At 40.8% G+C, this 15,288-nt stretch overlaps 1 protein-coding gene and 1 long non-coding RNA gene across 5 annotated transcripts in view; one reads left to right on the top strand and one right to left on the bottom strand.

The window, feature by feature from the left end:
• LOC309644699 overlaps window positions 1–15,288 on the bottom strand; it is an 887,681-nt gene that overhangs the window by 313,426 nt on the left and 558,967 nt on the right. The gene's annotated exons all lie outside the window — the stretch shown is intronic.
• Window positions 1–15,288, top strand: part of ESRRG (estrogen related receptor gamma) — a 619,726-nt gene that overhangs the window by 219,791 nt on the left and 384,647 nt on the right. The window lies entirely within an intron of this gene.

Raw genomic sequence — 15,288 nt, 5'->3', positions numbered from 1 at the left:
TCCCACACGAGTCATTTGGTAGCGGGTGATATAACAAAGATATGGCAAGAATTCTCTGGATCTTTCCTTTCCTTTCTCTCTTCTGGGTACTGGTTCCCTATCCTAGGAAGTTACCTTCATTCAGGTCCATCACCCATGTGTAATATCATCTCTTCATTTTGAGAAGCATCATTTTGGCATTTGAATCTTTTGTTTCCAGGATGTTAATGTGTCTTGGAACTTGTGAAGCTGTTGAGGACGGTTGGCTAGTATCACGGGTTGTAGAAGGCAGTGCACATCCTCAGAGCTGGTTACAGGAGAGATTTACTGTTCAGTTAAGGCCATACTTCCCAACCCTCTGCGCAGTGACAGAGGTGCAGGTAGACCGTGGATGCTGGAGGTTTCTGTGTATAGAGTGAGCCCATGTCAAATTTAGCCTCTCTCTCTGTTCATTTCACCTTAGACTGGAGGCTGAGACTTCTCCAGAGAATATTCTGTTGCTTCACGATGATGCTAAGGATATAGAACTATTAGCAGCACTGTTGATTTTAGTTTACTGTGTTTATCCAGAGTTTGACAGTTTTTCTCTTTCAGGCTGAATAAATAAAACGGAACGGGGGAGCATATATACTGGAAAAGCAGGGGGAGGTAGCCTGTGGAAACTACTAAGAGCCTGAAGTGTAAAATGTTTGAAAGTATGATGTTTTATTCCTCTCTAGTACATACTGTGCTGCTTCTCGGTTGTTTCTAAGTAGAGGTCTTTCAGAATCTTTTAAAACAAATATATTAGATATTTTATAGCTAATTTTCCCTTAATAAATGTGTGTTTGCTGGCAGCCCCAGATGCTAGGGCTACAGTGGTGATAAGACAGACAAAGTCCAAGCGTTCACTGACCTTCAAGTCTAGTGGAGTATTCCATTGTTAAATAAGTATACAAAGAAAACTGTGTAGAATCAGATGGTGATGTTAGGAAGAAAATAAAATGAAGGTATGATGGAGAATGACTAGACAGTCAGAGAAGGCTTGAACTTTAAGGGATAACCTTTGATCCAAGAGCATAGTAATGAGAAGAAACCCATCCTATAAGGATTTGATGGCAGAATATTCCTGGCAGACAGATCAGCAAGCACAGGGTACAACCACTATGGAGAACAGTATGCGGTTGTTTACAAAACTAAGAATACAGCTACCATATAATCTAGCAGTCCGACTCCTAAGCATATATCCAGAGAAAACCATAATTCGAAAACATACATGCAACCCCAATGTTCATTGCAGCACTATTCACAATAGCCAAGACATGAAAGCACCCTAAATGTACATCAACAGATGAATGGAAAGAAGATGTGGTACATATATACAATGGAATATTACTCAGCCATAAAAAAGAATGAAATAATACCATTTGCAGCAACATGGATGGGCCTAGAGATTATCATACTAAGTGAATTAAGTCAGACAGAGAAAGACAAATATCATATGATATCACTTATATGTGGAATCTACAAAATGATACAAATGAACTTATTTATAAAACAGAAACAGACTCACAGACTTCAAAAACAAACTTATGGTTTCCCAAAGGGGAAAGGTGGTGGGGAGGGATAAATTAGGAGTTTGGAATTCACATATACACACTACTATATATGAAATAGATAATCAACAAGGACCTACTGTATAACACGGGGAACTCTACTCAATATTCTGTAATAACCTATATGGGTAAAGAATCTGAAAAAGAATAGATATATGTATATGTAGAACTGAATCACTTTGCTATACACCTGAAACTAACACAATATTGTAAATCAACTATACTCCAATATAAAATAAAAATTAAATTAAAACAAAAAAAGAGCAAGGGCCTTCAGGTGGGCATGAACTGGGCTGGCTCAAGGAACAGGAAAAAGACTGAAGCAGCCAGAGCCTAGTGAGCGAAGAACCTGGCCTTGATGTTGAGGGTGAGTGAGACCATGACATTGAACCCTGTGAAAAGCCCGCAGTTCATCCCTTGTGTGATGGACCGCCTGTTTGTATACAATATGTTGAAACCTCTAAAGTTCATTTAAGTACACTTCCTGCAATATCCCTTGCATCTTTAATTTGTTTGGCTAATCTTTCTTTATGCATAGTATGAAGAAAAAAATCAGTGTATATTGTATTCTCATGAGAATTCTGAAATGATTCCAGTCTGAATGACATACAATGCCATTTTGTGCAGGACGGCATTGAAATGGATGTCACAGACACTTATCTGCGCCGAGCCCTTAATCTCATTTGGGGTGAGGAATTTTCCTTGAGCAGTTCAGAAGAGGGTAGCTTTCTGTTACGTGTATTCTCTTCATATCTCTGCTCAGTGCTAAGATCCCAGAAACTGCTTAGAGTCCCAGAATGTCTGCCTTGTCATAAAGTTCCAGGCAGTGGCTGGGCTTTGCAGCCACATAAAATGCAGATGACCCGTTTGTGTTTCTAAAATCTAAGCCTGCCTAGTAGTCATGGAGCTGCTGGGGGTTGTTGGCATTAAACCGTCTTCTGGGCTTCCTGTAGAGCGTAGCATCTCTGGTGTTTGGGTGACTGCTTCTCTTAGGGGTTCCTGAGCTCACTCTGATAAGTAAAGCCAAGTTTGCTTTGTTAAGCTCAGCAGTTCCCAGCAGTAAAGAGATAAGAAAGAGAAAAAACAAAAGTATCTTTGGGAGAAAAGAAGCTGATTCTGTTTATAACAGACACTAAGTACACTTCTTTAATGACTTAGTTTAATTTTTGCAGTCTCACACTACATTTACCAGGATATCTGGAATATCCCATAAACTTTGAAGTTGAACAAAGGGTTTGACTTAGTTCTTGTCTCTGGTAGAACCATTTTATCTGTAGGTAGCATCCTTTGAGTTGTTTTAGGAATGTAAGTTGCAAAATGTCATCCATGAGCAGGGTGGTGGTTGTTTATCTTTTGTAGAGAATTAGGAAATAAATGTAACTAACTATTAGTGGGGGAGTGATTGTATTCAATATTTGCAGTAAATACTCTGGAACTCCCAGCCCTCTGTTGAGTTTTCATAAGTCACTGCTTCCTCAGTCTTGCCTACTTTGTGCTACGTGCTTTGCTGAAATCATCTTTAATACTCACTTCGGGAACTTCCCTTGTGGTGCAGTGGTTAAGAATCCGCCTGCCAATGCAGGGGACATGGGTTTGATCCCTGATCTGGGAAGATCCCACATACCGCAGAGCGGCTAAGCCCATGCACCACAACTACTGAAGCCCGCTCGCCTAGAGCCCGTGCTCCGCAACAAGAGAAGCCACCGCAATGAGAAGCCCATGCACCGCAACGAAGAGTAGACCCTGCTCACCGCAACTAGAGAAAGCCCGCAGGCAGCAGCAAAGACCCAACGCAGCCAAAAATAAATAAATAAATAAATAAATATTAAATTTTAAAAAACTGCTCGCTTCGACCCCGCAAGGCAGGCACAATTACTATCCTTGTTTTGCAGGTGAGAAAACTGAGCCATCAAGAGGTTCAGTAATACGCCGAGGCAGAGAGCTGCGGCCAGCCTCTGCACCAGACCCTCTGCTTCCTTCCCTTGTGCTCTGGGCTTTGTGACGCCCTCTTTGAAGTAAACATTCAAGTGTCCAAGCAAGAATTTAATTGCATCCTGTGTAGAGTTACCTCTTGTCTTGTTAATAAAATAATGATTAGTACCTGGGAGGATGCATCCAAGTATGGAAGATGGTAGGGGTCGATGGCATGTAAGTGGCATTGAATTTAACCGGGACATCTACTGTCCTCAGCCCCAAGGCGCTTCTCACTTTGTCAGATGGGTTTGACTTGTCCGCATCTCTGGATATTCCTCCCCATGAGGCTCGGGCTCTCCCCCGAGTATATAGGCCAGCAGGGACCAGCTGTGCAGGGTTCTGCTGCCTGCTGTTGCCTCTCTGAGTCACTTTCACAACCTCTGTGCCTTACAGCTGGGGAATCAGAGCCTAAGCCTACCCTCCAAACCTATAATCTTGTTATTTCCATTCTTTCCTCCACAGCCCCTCCCCCCCGTGCACATACACACACACACACACAATTGCACATATACACACGTGCAGTTCGTCACTCTCACACACACACACACACACACACACACAGATCTCTTTGCCTAAGTGCCTTTTAGCTTAAAAAAGAGATTGACCCTGGTGCTAGTTAAGTCATAGTCTTTCAAAAAAAGCACTCCATGAAGAATTACATGCTGTGGACATTTCCTGGGGCAGGGATTTGTCACTGTACAGCATTCTGTAGTACTGACAAGGCACGCTTGGTGACATGGGCCTTGGACACACAATAGACTAAGAGAATGAGTGCACAATTCTAGGTATGTTTTGCCAAGCTCAGAGACACGTGCATACACAGACACACAAATAGGCAGACACACACATACATACAATTATACCCAGGGGATTCCCTTCACATTGGGCTATGGAAGCGACCAGGGCACGATGCTCTTCATACAAAGGCTATTCATAAACGCTTGATGAGACAGTGATGGCCTTGTACTGTGTGGGCAAGTGGGAAGATGAAAACAGAATGAAGTTGCGTTGGCCGGTGATCACTGTGGACCTCGGGCCAAATGTGATGATAATAGAGAACAGTCACCAAAAAGGCTGGCAGATCCCATGTTGCCCGTGCGGTAATATCTCAGCACGTCCTGGGAGGTGGAATGTCTTGAGTACTGTTTCAGCCAGTAGTATTGTTTTCAATAGGGAGCCACAAAGCCATTTCAAAAGCTCTCGTGTTTTCCTAGCTGCTGAAGTCTTGGAAGAGATGGGAACCTTCACCGACTCACCTCTGAGCTCTAGAAGGAGTTCAAAATAGGTCTGGTGTGGAGGTGTGTGGAGGTGGTTATACTGGAGAAGGCACAGAGCGGACTCACGTTTCCCCCCCTTCTCTCTCCAAGGAGGCAGGAATGATTATCATTATATTCAAGGTCAGAGCCACCCTGGACCATGAAACAGGACGCTATCGAGGATGAAGAGATGGTTCAGGAATTAGAAGTTTAGGAAGTAGCAGCTGGGAGCTAAGCCTTGTGACGATCATGCTGACAGACTTCAGGTATAGAAACGGTGTCCGCAGGCACCTCGTCCCTGATTGGTTCGTGAGAATTCTGCTATATAGCTAAAGAGGATGCATGCACATTTTAGCAAGAGGAGGGATGACTCGAATTATATACTGAGAAGGATCTCTCGGAACCAGGCATAGTATCCTCTGTGTCAGGAAGTGGAGGAAGGGGGATTAACAGTTCCACGTGGGTGACTCTAGCTTGGATTGGAGCACTGCATCCAATCGCAAGGGTCTTCCTAGCTCCAGACGTTCTGATCTTGCTACTTCCCCTTTGCACAACAAGGTAGCTGCATTTCTTGGCTCTGCCAGCCCACCCTCATGTGCTCTTTCAATTCCAATCATGTTTTCCTCACACAGACACAAAATCACAGGATTAAGAAGCAAACCACAGCAGCGGTGAATCCGGGAGGGCTTCTCACCGTCTAGCTTTAGTCTCCTCTGGCGTGACAGCAAGGAGCGAGGGAGTGAGAAATTTGGGCTCTCTGCATGAATATTCTGGAAGCGTATTTCACTTGGCAGTGTGATGCCCTGAGTGCACTTCTAACTTCTGCTGTTTCTCTTCATTGTCATTATCTGAGATTCACGAGAACTGGATATGGTTACATATCCTCGAGTTCTCTCCAGTGTACACTTTGCAATTTAAAGATACAGATATAGTAAATGTATTGTGATTACCTGTGAGCCCTTAGTGTAACTAAAGGGCATCAAGCTGCCGTGGTTTAAAATTTTATTACATAATCTACCCTTGGTCCACTCCTTAACGTGTCAAGGTCCTTATGATTTGGGACCAAGAGATAGAACATGAGGCGAAGTCTTTATATAAAGGTTTGAAATAACATGGTGTGTATATTAGGATAAAATTTATGCACTAGGTCACAATTCTTTCCCCTCAAACCAGACCGAACTGTTTCAGACCACACAGTGCAACACACACACACACACACACACACACACCCCACTCATGCACCCACACCCCATATATAATTTTGCTCAGTTCTCTTACTGCTGCTGGGAGTTCTGTTCTCATTATTGCTTTACTCTGGGAGCTTTCCAAAATGCCCACAACGTGAACACCAACTTGAGTGGGTGATATCTTCTTTTCCCTTCTGAAAAAACAGTAAGCACGCTGTATTAAACCCAAATAGTTAGAATGTTTTGTCTGTCTTTGGCAAAGCTCTAAGAATTCAAGATTTGTGGTTGCCAGCCTGGAAGATTGGGTGTATTGTTAGAGGTACCTTAGTTCATCTTTGTGGACTCTTCTCTGTAGCTCCTGACCATTGAGGTTGGTGTTAAGTGCAACTAATGCTTATTTACAGGGTATTCTGTGCCTTGTTATGGAAATCTTTTATAACGAAGTTATTAAAGCTCTTGATTCTGAAGGGTAAAAAAACTAATTGGGATTTCTTTAGCAGCTTTATGGTACCATATAGAGAGGACAAAATTGTTTAATTTATAAAAGCAAAGAGGTGAAGGGAAAACCCCCGTCGGGTCTACTGAAATCGGCGATTCTGATATGCGAGTCTTAGGCATAAAGCGTGACTCTGTCGGGTTTTGACTCTACATTCAGAGACTTGGCAGGTCCTCCAGCCACCTTCTGGGCTAGTGTGGCTACCAGTACCTGCCAGACTCACCGTCTAGATGGGCTGGTTGGCTTCTGCTAGTTTTGCCACCTACCTTTTATTTGGGCTTTAGCCAGCCTTTCCCTGTCTTCCTTCAGAAGCATATCAATGTTAGCCTCTCTTGAGTATCTCTGCCAGCTTCTGTATATGCTGTATGGTCGATGCAGGTGGGGAGCCAAGCACCCTGGAAGAGACCATGTACAAAGCCCCTAACACTTTCATCATGGCTGGTGAGTCCCTTCAGGTGTTTGCACATTGAAGTCAGAGAGGAATGTCAAAAGACAGTGTGTTCCAGTGGAAATTCCAAAATGATCTTCTAGAACTGTGAAGTGTAAACTAAGCATCTCTTTTCTGCCTCTTCAGTGGCCCTGAGCAGGCAACTCATTGCCTTTGAGCCTGTTCCAGAGCCTTCATTTTCAAGGATAAAGTTAGTGGCTGAAGAAGTGGAAATAATAGCGTGGACTCATTCCTTTCAAAGCACAGCTCAATAATATGGAAGAACATAAACACTGTCTTAAAATATAGTGTTTATAAGAGTATTTATTCAAAGAATAAATGGCAAATGTCCCAGCAAGTACAATTAATGATAGTGGTTAAGTACTTACATGAAAAGAAAATCCAGATTATAATTCATGTGTCTTTGGTTCTTAGCCCTGAAACTTTCTTGTTATTATCTATAACATTTCTTAAATATTCATTGCCTAAAAGTGTCCCCAATATTTTTAAGGGAATTAGTAACAGTACAGATAGTACAGATAGTACAGATAGTACAGATTAGTACAGATAACCAGTCTTCTGTGCCCTCCTACTTTCCCTGAGACCCTTGGAAGTCCTTTCCAGCTCTATCTGTGACCCAGGACCCTGCCAAAGAGAAGCATGTGCCCTTCTACTTCTGAGGCGCTTGAGTTAATGGGACTGTATCAAGTTAAAGAAGCTAAGGTTGGGGTGGCTTTCTTCAGTGCCAAGCTAAGAAGATATTTTTTTCACCTTAGACAGAAGTAGAGGAAGATGTGTCCTAATGTTCCATAGACATGTTTTCCCATCAAAACAGTAGTTCGTTTTTTATTTACAAGTTAAGTAGGCTTTGGTGGAATGGCCTAGAAATCTAAGCTCCATTTGTGAATTGGTGTCTATGGGAAAACATCATTTTAAATTCTAAATAATTATGAAATTCATACACACTTTCAGAGTATGCAAGTTGTGACTACTTCTTGGTCAAGTCGGGTGACAATGCACTAATTTCCTATAGTCCTCTCAGCTTAATTAGTAAGAGGACATGAAATGAGCCCCTCCTCCCACTATCAGATCTTAATAATTCCTTAAGTAACTAAAATGAATGCCAGGTCTCATAAATTGAGTCAGGAAATGAATACCCCAAACTGAGTCACTGAAATTTAAGTTCTGAGGCTTGATTTGACTAGCTTATTTCACCATCTTATTTGGTCTGCATTTTTCAGGTTTCAGGCTCTGTACTAAAGGACACAGCTTTACTATCTCATTTCACCTTCATCGTTTGTGAAGAGGTAGTTTTATATTTATGGTGCAGAAGTCTGCTTTTGCCTAGAATGTATATTCATTGTGCAGATGAGGAATGTCTTCTGTGTGCCAGGAAATGAGTGAGACACTGCCCAAGATGGCACCCCTAATAAGTGAACAGAATGGGACAGGACTTGGACCCAGCTCTCTCCCTGTCTGCCACGCCACCCACATGGGTACCGCAATACCGAGATACTGACTGCTCTGTCAATAGAGAGGGGAGATCTCACTTTTTAAAATGACTGGGTTCTTCAGAAATTGTTCTCCCCACAAAAGGAAATGATTACCACTTTTCCTAAAATTGGAGTGAGGCAATTGAGCCCCAGGATGACAGAACAGTACCATCCTGTATTTTGGACGAACAAGGTCATTTCACGTGTTCGAGCCATTTATCGATTCTTCTAATCTCTTGCTCCCCTTTGCTCCCTTGCTAATCACACTTCTGAAGGCTTGTTTATAAGTCATCATTGTGTGCTTTGCAGAGAAAGCCTATATGAATGGGTGGGAAGTCTTTTTGAAATGGCAGTGCCACCTAAAAAAATATGTGTGCTCTTAACACCCTAGAGCCCTTTTCACAGGGCAGTCCACAAACTCCCTGGCAGTGCTAGTTAAAAATGCAGAAGCCTATTACTCAGCCATAAAAAGAGAATGAAATAATGCCATTTGCAGCAACATGGATGGACCTAGAGATTATCATACTAAGTGAAGTAAGTCAGACAGTGAAAGACAAATATCATATGATATCACTTATAGGTGGAATCTAAAATATGATACAAATGAAGATATTTATAAAACAGAAAAAGACACACAGACATAGAAAACAGACTTATGGTTACCAAAGGAGAAGGGGAGGGGAGGGATAAATTAGGAGTTTGGGATTAACAGATACACACTAATATATGTATATATATATATATATACACATATATATATATATATATATAATAGATAAACAACAGGACTTACTGTATAGCACAGGAAACTATATTCAATATCCTGTAGTAACCTATAATGGAAAACAGTCTGGAAAAGAATAGGTATAACTGAATCACTTTGCTGTATAATTGAAACTAACGCAATATTGTAAATCAACTATACTTCAATTAAAAAATGCAGATTCCTGAGCTCCTTCCTTGAGGTATTTAATCCACATTTCTCAGGGTGGTCCAGAACTCTGCATTTTAAACACTGCACAAGGTAATCCTGCAGGATGCTGATGTTTAAGAACCAATGATGCCAAGAAAAAGTGATCAAAGGCAAATATGTTCAGGGGCATGGAACGTGCTCCTTCTCGGAGAGTTAATTTAGTGGTTTCACTCTGAAGAGCTTTCTTTGTATAGCAAATCCAGAGGGTCCTTCTCATTTGTACATTTCCTTCTCCCCTCATTCATTTCTTCCCAGAGTTACTTTCTTCAAACTTTCACAACGACTGATCAACGAAGGAACACATGAAAGACAAACGTAAACTCTTCTCATTTCCTTTCATCCCCTCCACAGCAAAATGCCCATTCATCTTCTCAGATGTTCCAAAATGTGGCGAAAAAGATGGCTCTTGCAACAGATGCAATTCTTTCTAGGTCTCTAGGTAACATTTTAACCTGTGTAATGTTCACTGCACAGCATCTTAAGTAATATTCCAGGAAATACACTGCTGCTTGTTAAAAAGGATAGGACCCCAGAGATGTCTTTAAACATGCCTGTAAAGTGAGGAGTGCCAAGAGAAAGATAATATGCCTGATTATAGTTATTTACCTTACATTTTCATTCGCTTTTAACTGGGTGTAATTTAGGGGCATGAAATCTCTTATTGGAAGTGTATTTGCATTAAACAGCTCTAAGCAACCATGAAAGTGCAGAAACTGAAAAATTGACAGACTGGGTTCCTAGAATCCCAAAGTAGCATTTTTGTAATAGGCATACAAACAAATCGAATAAACATGTTTTGCTTCAGCGATTTAAGAATATGGTCTTTGGAGTAATTTGTCTTTCTTTAACTATCATTTCTAACCTTTTCATTGCCTATCTCTAGTTTGCAGGTCCCCCTAACAATCTGCGGCAATTTCCCAACCAGCTGTTGGTGTTCTAGCACTCGGTGCTTTGTTTCCATTTCCTTGAGCTATCAAATCATCCTATAAAGGGGATTACCTGAGCGCTCTTGTCTCCAGGGTTTGCCTTCGGCGGTTGGTTTGTTGTTTTGTTTTTTGTTTGTGTTTTCTCAAGATGCTTCATCGTATGGAAAGTATGCTTAAAAAATTGCAATGGCCTTGAACGGCGAGGCTCAGGCCAAGTGTCAGAAGATGCTTCCAGTAACGGGAGTTCCTTTCTTCCCAATTAATAGCCACAAACCTAAGCATGGATCTGTTGAAATGAGAGCTTGATTTTTTTCAGGTGTTTGTAGAGGTTTGCATAGACTTTCTTTGGAAGAGAATGTGTGTTCATTTCACTAGTCTTGGCATGATGTAAAAAAAAATCATTTGTATACTCTTACCCGTTGGAAATTATAAGGGATAAACAAAGTCAGTGTTTACACTTGGAAGAAGGGGTAAAAGGAGAAGCTTCATCTCTTACATAGGATTTTGAATCCCTATTTAAAGAGAAAGCAAGGAGGCCTATTGTTTATCTTCTTTATAGTTAAGTTCTCATTTCTACCTGGACATATTTTGCAAACACTAATTTTCCTATATCATGAGGGGATACTACCACTTATCAAATTACTAAACAGAAAGAAGGAAAGGGGGGAAAATGAGTGGGGAAAAGAGGCATGACAGAGGAGCTCTTTTTGATTCCTTTTTTTCCCCTTTTCCTTCCCCCAACCATCCCCCGACCAAATGATATTTTAACTCAAGTCTGTCTGGCTGTAGTTAGTGTTTGGACTTTCAGTAATAGCTCCATCATTAGGAGGAAGGTTGACTCTAAGCTTGTTTCCAGAGTGGTGAATAAGATTTTCTCAGTTGAGAAGTCCCTTTTGTTTATTTGGAATGTGCTAAGGTAGAAGAACATTTGTATCCTTCAGAGGAAAATTTTATCTTCCAATTAGAGTGGAGGAAGAGATTCTCAAAGAGATACTTACTCTGTTTAAACTGACTACTCTGTTTTCTCACCATCCTGATAAAATGACAAAGATTTTTCCCCCTAATTGGGCTTCTAGTTTTTGATCCCCATATATATCATGATGTACTTCTATCGAAAAACCCCAGAGATCAGTAGATCTTAATTAATAGGCTTTGTGGTCTTGCTTGTAGAGAGATGTCAATCATATTTTTTACAAGTGAAAAACAAGCAAAAATATTTTCCAGGTAATTTCCCTGACACTTGAAAGAAATGAGAGAAGAGTCCTATTTCCTGTCAATAGTACTTTTCTCATAATCCACTTGCAAAAAAATTACAGCAGTTGTACATCTCAAGGAAAAGTGATATTCTTTTACAAATCAAAATGAGTATGAACACCTATGTAAAGAAGATTAAAAAAAAAGTGTATTTCTGGTATGGCGCAGGTGTTTATACCCACCTAATTTTTATGGTTTGTCCTATTAATTGAAAGAAATAAGTATAGGGGGTTATACTATAAATACGTAAATCAGAGCAGTATCTGGGCTTTGAAAAATATATACTTCAGCAAGTTTTTTTTTTCTATTATTTACTGGAGATTCCTCTCTCTCTCTCTCTCTCTCTTTTTTTTTTTTTTTTTGGTCTGGATAAACGGACTAAAAATAAACAGCTGTATACTACTTCATTAAGCTGCTGCTTGGAGTGATTTTCCCATTGATTAGTCTCAGGGCTAATGCTGGTTTATTCCTCATTTCATTGCTAATTAACATCACTGCTTCTTCTGACCGCTTGACCGCGCTCTCTGGTGAACCTGTGCTGGCTTGGCAAGTAATAGCTCTCTCCTCCCCTCCCCCTACTGCCTCCTTCCCCAGTCTTCAGCTCCCTCATCTTTTCTTCCTCCTAAAAATAAGATTTTAAGCTAGGAGGGAAGGAGACAGCCTTTAAGTTAGAGCCTGTGAGTTCCTCTGTAAAGACAGCAAACTTAATGAAGAGATGATATGCAAGCAAGGGAAATAAACACAGCCACTCTACTCAAGCATCTGGTTGAGGCACTGGGTAAATATAGGTGATTCACTCAGGCTACTACATGAGCTAGCTGGCTTGGTTCATTTTGCATTTGTCTCATGGATTCAGGCTTTTTCAGAATATTTACAGGACAAATTACCTGACTCAGAGAGTTAAGACCAAGACCTTTAAAAGAGAAATGGACCACTGGCTTTAAGGCATCTGTACTCTGTGGTTCCCGAGTCTGTGAAATGAAATTCACTGTCAGGTCTGAGTTTCCTGATCTGACCCACAGTTAGAGCTTTTGTAAAATGATCCACAGTCAAGTAGAACATAGGTAATAATCAGATCACAGAAGAATATACAATTTGGCAACTCAGGATTAGGGATGGGCAAAATCCACAGTATAAACGTAATAAAAATCACTTGCTTCTGTTCCAGCTAGGGAGGTCAGCATTTCCAGAAACTCAGGCCAACATGCATTTTGGAAAAGCCTTTCCAGAATCATTGAATAATGTGTTGTATTGACTCAAATCCAAATCACAGCATCTCTTTTAATTGAATGGAACATTACATTGCATTTAGAAAATAATTTCAAATTAGTTTTGATTCTTGCAGTTTGATGTGTTATATTCCCTAAGTAGTCACAAAACAGGCTTCCTTCAGGCACCTTTGAGGAGCAGTCACTAGACAAACAACCTTTACGTTGCTTCTGCTTTACAGCAAGCGGTCAGCTTTCCTTGCTGTCATCGTTTTTCCGATAGACATTTTATTGTGTATTTCTTGCCTATTTGTTTACATCTTATCACCTCTATATGATTATAAGCTCCTTGAGGGAAGGAATTATGTCTTATTCACGTTTACAATTAAATAAGGATGTGTTGGTGGCTTTCCACTTGCCAAACCCTGTGCTTAGGACAAATGATGCACTCAGCTAAATAAATGGAGTTGAATGTTCCTTTAATAGTAACATCATCCCTTCAAGATTTATCTTGAAAGCTCATTGTATGTATATCTTTAAAGTTCATATTTATTCCTGTGTGCCCGATGAGGCCCTGGCATTCTGTTAGGCACTGTAGAATTTTAGTCTGATTTGATAGAGAATTGGGGTAATTACTATTTACTGGCCAAAGCATCAGGAGGACATCAGGGAATTATTGCTGAGCCTCAGGGGATGGTTTAGATATCGAGTAGACTGTAAGCTTCCTGAACTCTGGAACTGTTTCTGCTTGTTCACCAGTAGATTTCCATTATCTGTGATATTGCCTGGCAAATTGTTTACTAAATCAGTGCTGTTGAAGGAAGGAAAATGGATGGGAAGGAACATTCCAGGAGGGAAGAACTGCAGGAACACGAGCTTGGAAGCTGGATGTGTATTTTTATTATTATTACTTTTTTTTAATTAAAAAAATTTTTTTAAATTTTTTATTTCTTGGCTGCCTTGGGTCTTTGTTTCTGTGCTCGGGCTTTCTCTAGTTGTGGTGAGCGGGGGCTACTCTTCGTTGTGGTGTGCAGGCTTCTCATTGTGGTGGCCCCTCTTGTTGTGGAGCATGGGCTCTAGGCGCACGGGTTTCAGTAGTTGTGGCTCGTGGGCTCAGGAGTTGTGGCGCACGGGCTTAGTTGCTCCGCGACATGTGGGATCTTCCTGGACCAGGGATCGAACCCATGTCCCCTGCATTGGCAGGTGGATTCTTAACCACTGTGCCACCAGGTCAGTCCCTGGATGTGTATTTGTTTTTATAAGGAAGAGCAAATAGTTTGTTGAGTGTGGTATACCTTAAAAATATATATATATCACAGTTGGGAAGGGTAGCTTGGGACCAACTTGTGAATAGTTTTCAATGCCCAGCTATGGAATTTGAACTGTATTCTTGAAGGCAGGCACTGAATATAGTTAATGACTGACAACCGTGACCTTTTGTTAAAAGAAAATTACCTTAAAACAAGGTAAGCTTGGCCATCACATAATAAGAACATAAAGAGTTGGCTTTTATTCTGGTTCTAGAGATACCAAGAAGGACAAGTGGTAGAGAGGGCGATTTAATGATTTAGATGTGCTGGCCATTATTGCTGTAATAGCTGAACATTGTGAAAGTGTGCAAGAACAGTGCTGTGTTAGTTGCTATAGATCAGCTTGCCCCTGCTTCACCCTTTCACTGAATTTAGCGTCTCCTTATTTTATTTGCCTTTGATACCACTGGTATAAGTGGATTCAAAGAGAATCCAGCAGACTCCACTTGGATAATCTGAGACCATTTAAAGGCCCAGTGTCCACTTTTGCTTCCTTAAAGAGACTAAAAAGAACTTAAATAGTACCTTATAACTTTAAATACCACAGATAGACTCCCCATAATATTCTTTCTCTGAAATAGGAGCTAGTTTTCTTTCCCCTGTGGGAAGTAATGTATAAACCCCATAAGGAACCTTCAGGATAGAAGCTGATGCTCTTGAAATCTAGAGCTCCAAGGGCCCCAAATCTAGAAAGTATGCCCCTTCCCCTGTGAGACTGCAACATAGCCAGATATCCAGTGAGAGGAGCTCCTTGGTGGGCATGTCTTAGCTGATAAGATACTTGCCCCTGAAGTATTGTAAGGCTAGAATTTAAATTTATGGTCTAGTTATCTGAATGCCAGAAGAGGCACACTAAAACATTCTTCATGAAAGAATGTTTTCTTTTGTAAAGTTTATGATAACTTCAAATTTAAAAATCTGCTCACAAAGAATCCACTGACTTAAAAAAGGAGGTACGGCATTAAAGGACACATTTTCTCAAAAGTCTCCTGTTTTTCTCTTGATACCTCCATTCCCTCTGCCCCTTACAAGAAAAAAGGTCTCGATGAATACAATTTAAGAGACTAAGATGGAAACTTTCTTGAGATTTTATCTCTTAACTGACCCACATTTTATGATCTCCATGGGATGTGTCTCTCCAGGATAGAACCTGTGTCTGTTGCCAACTGTCTGATGGCTACTCAGGGTCATAAGGGCACCACCTGTTGTA

This window comes from Balaenoptera physalus (assembly GCF_965194825.1).
Source record: "Balaenoptera physalus genome assembly, chromosome: 1".
In the NCBI taxonomy this organism is placed as follows: domain Eukaryota; kingdom Metazoa; phylum Chordata; class Mammalia; order Artiodactyla; family Balaenopteridae; genus Balaenoptera; species Balaenoptera physalus.
The sequence above is the reverse complement of the archived record's forward strand: the minus strand, read 5'-3'. Positions and strand labels throughout refer to the sequence as shown.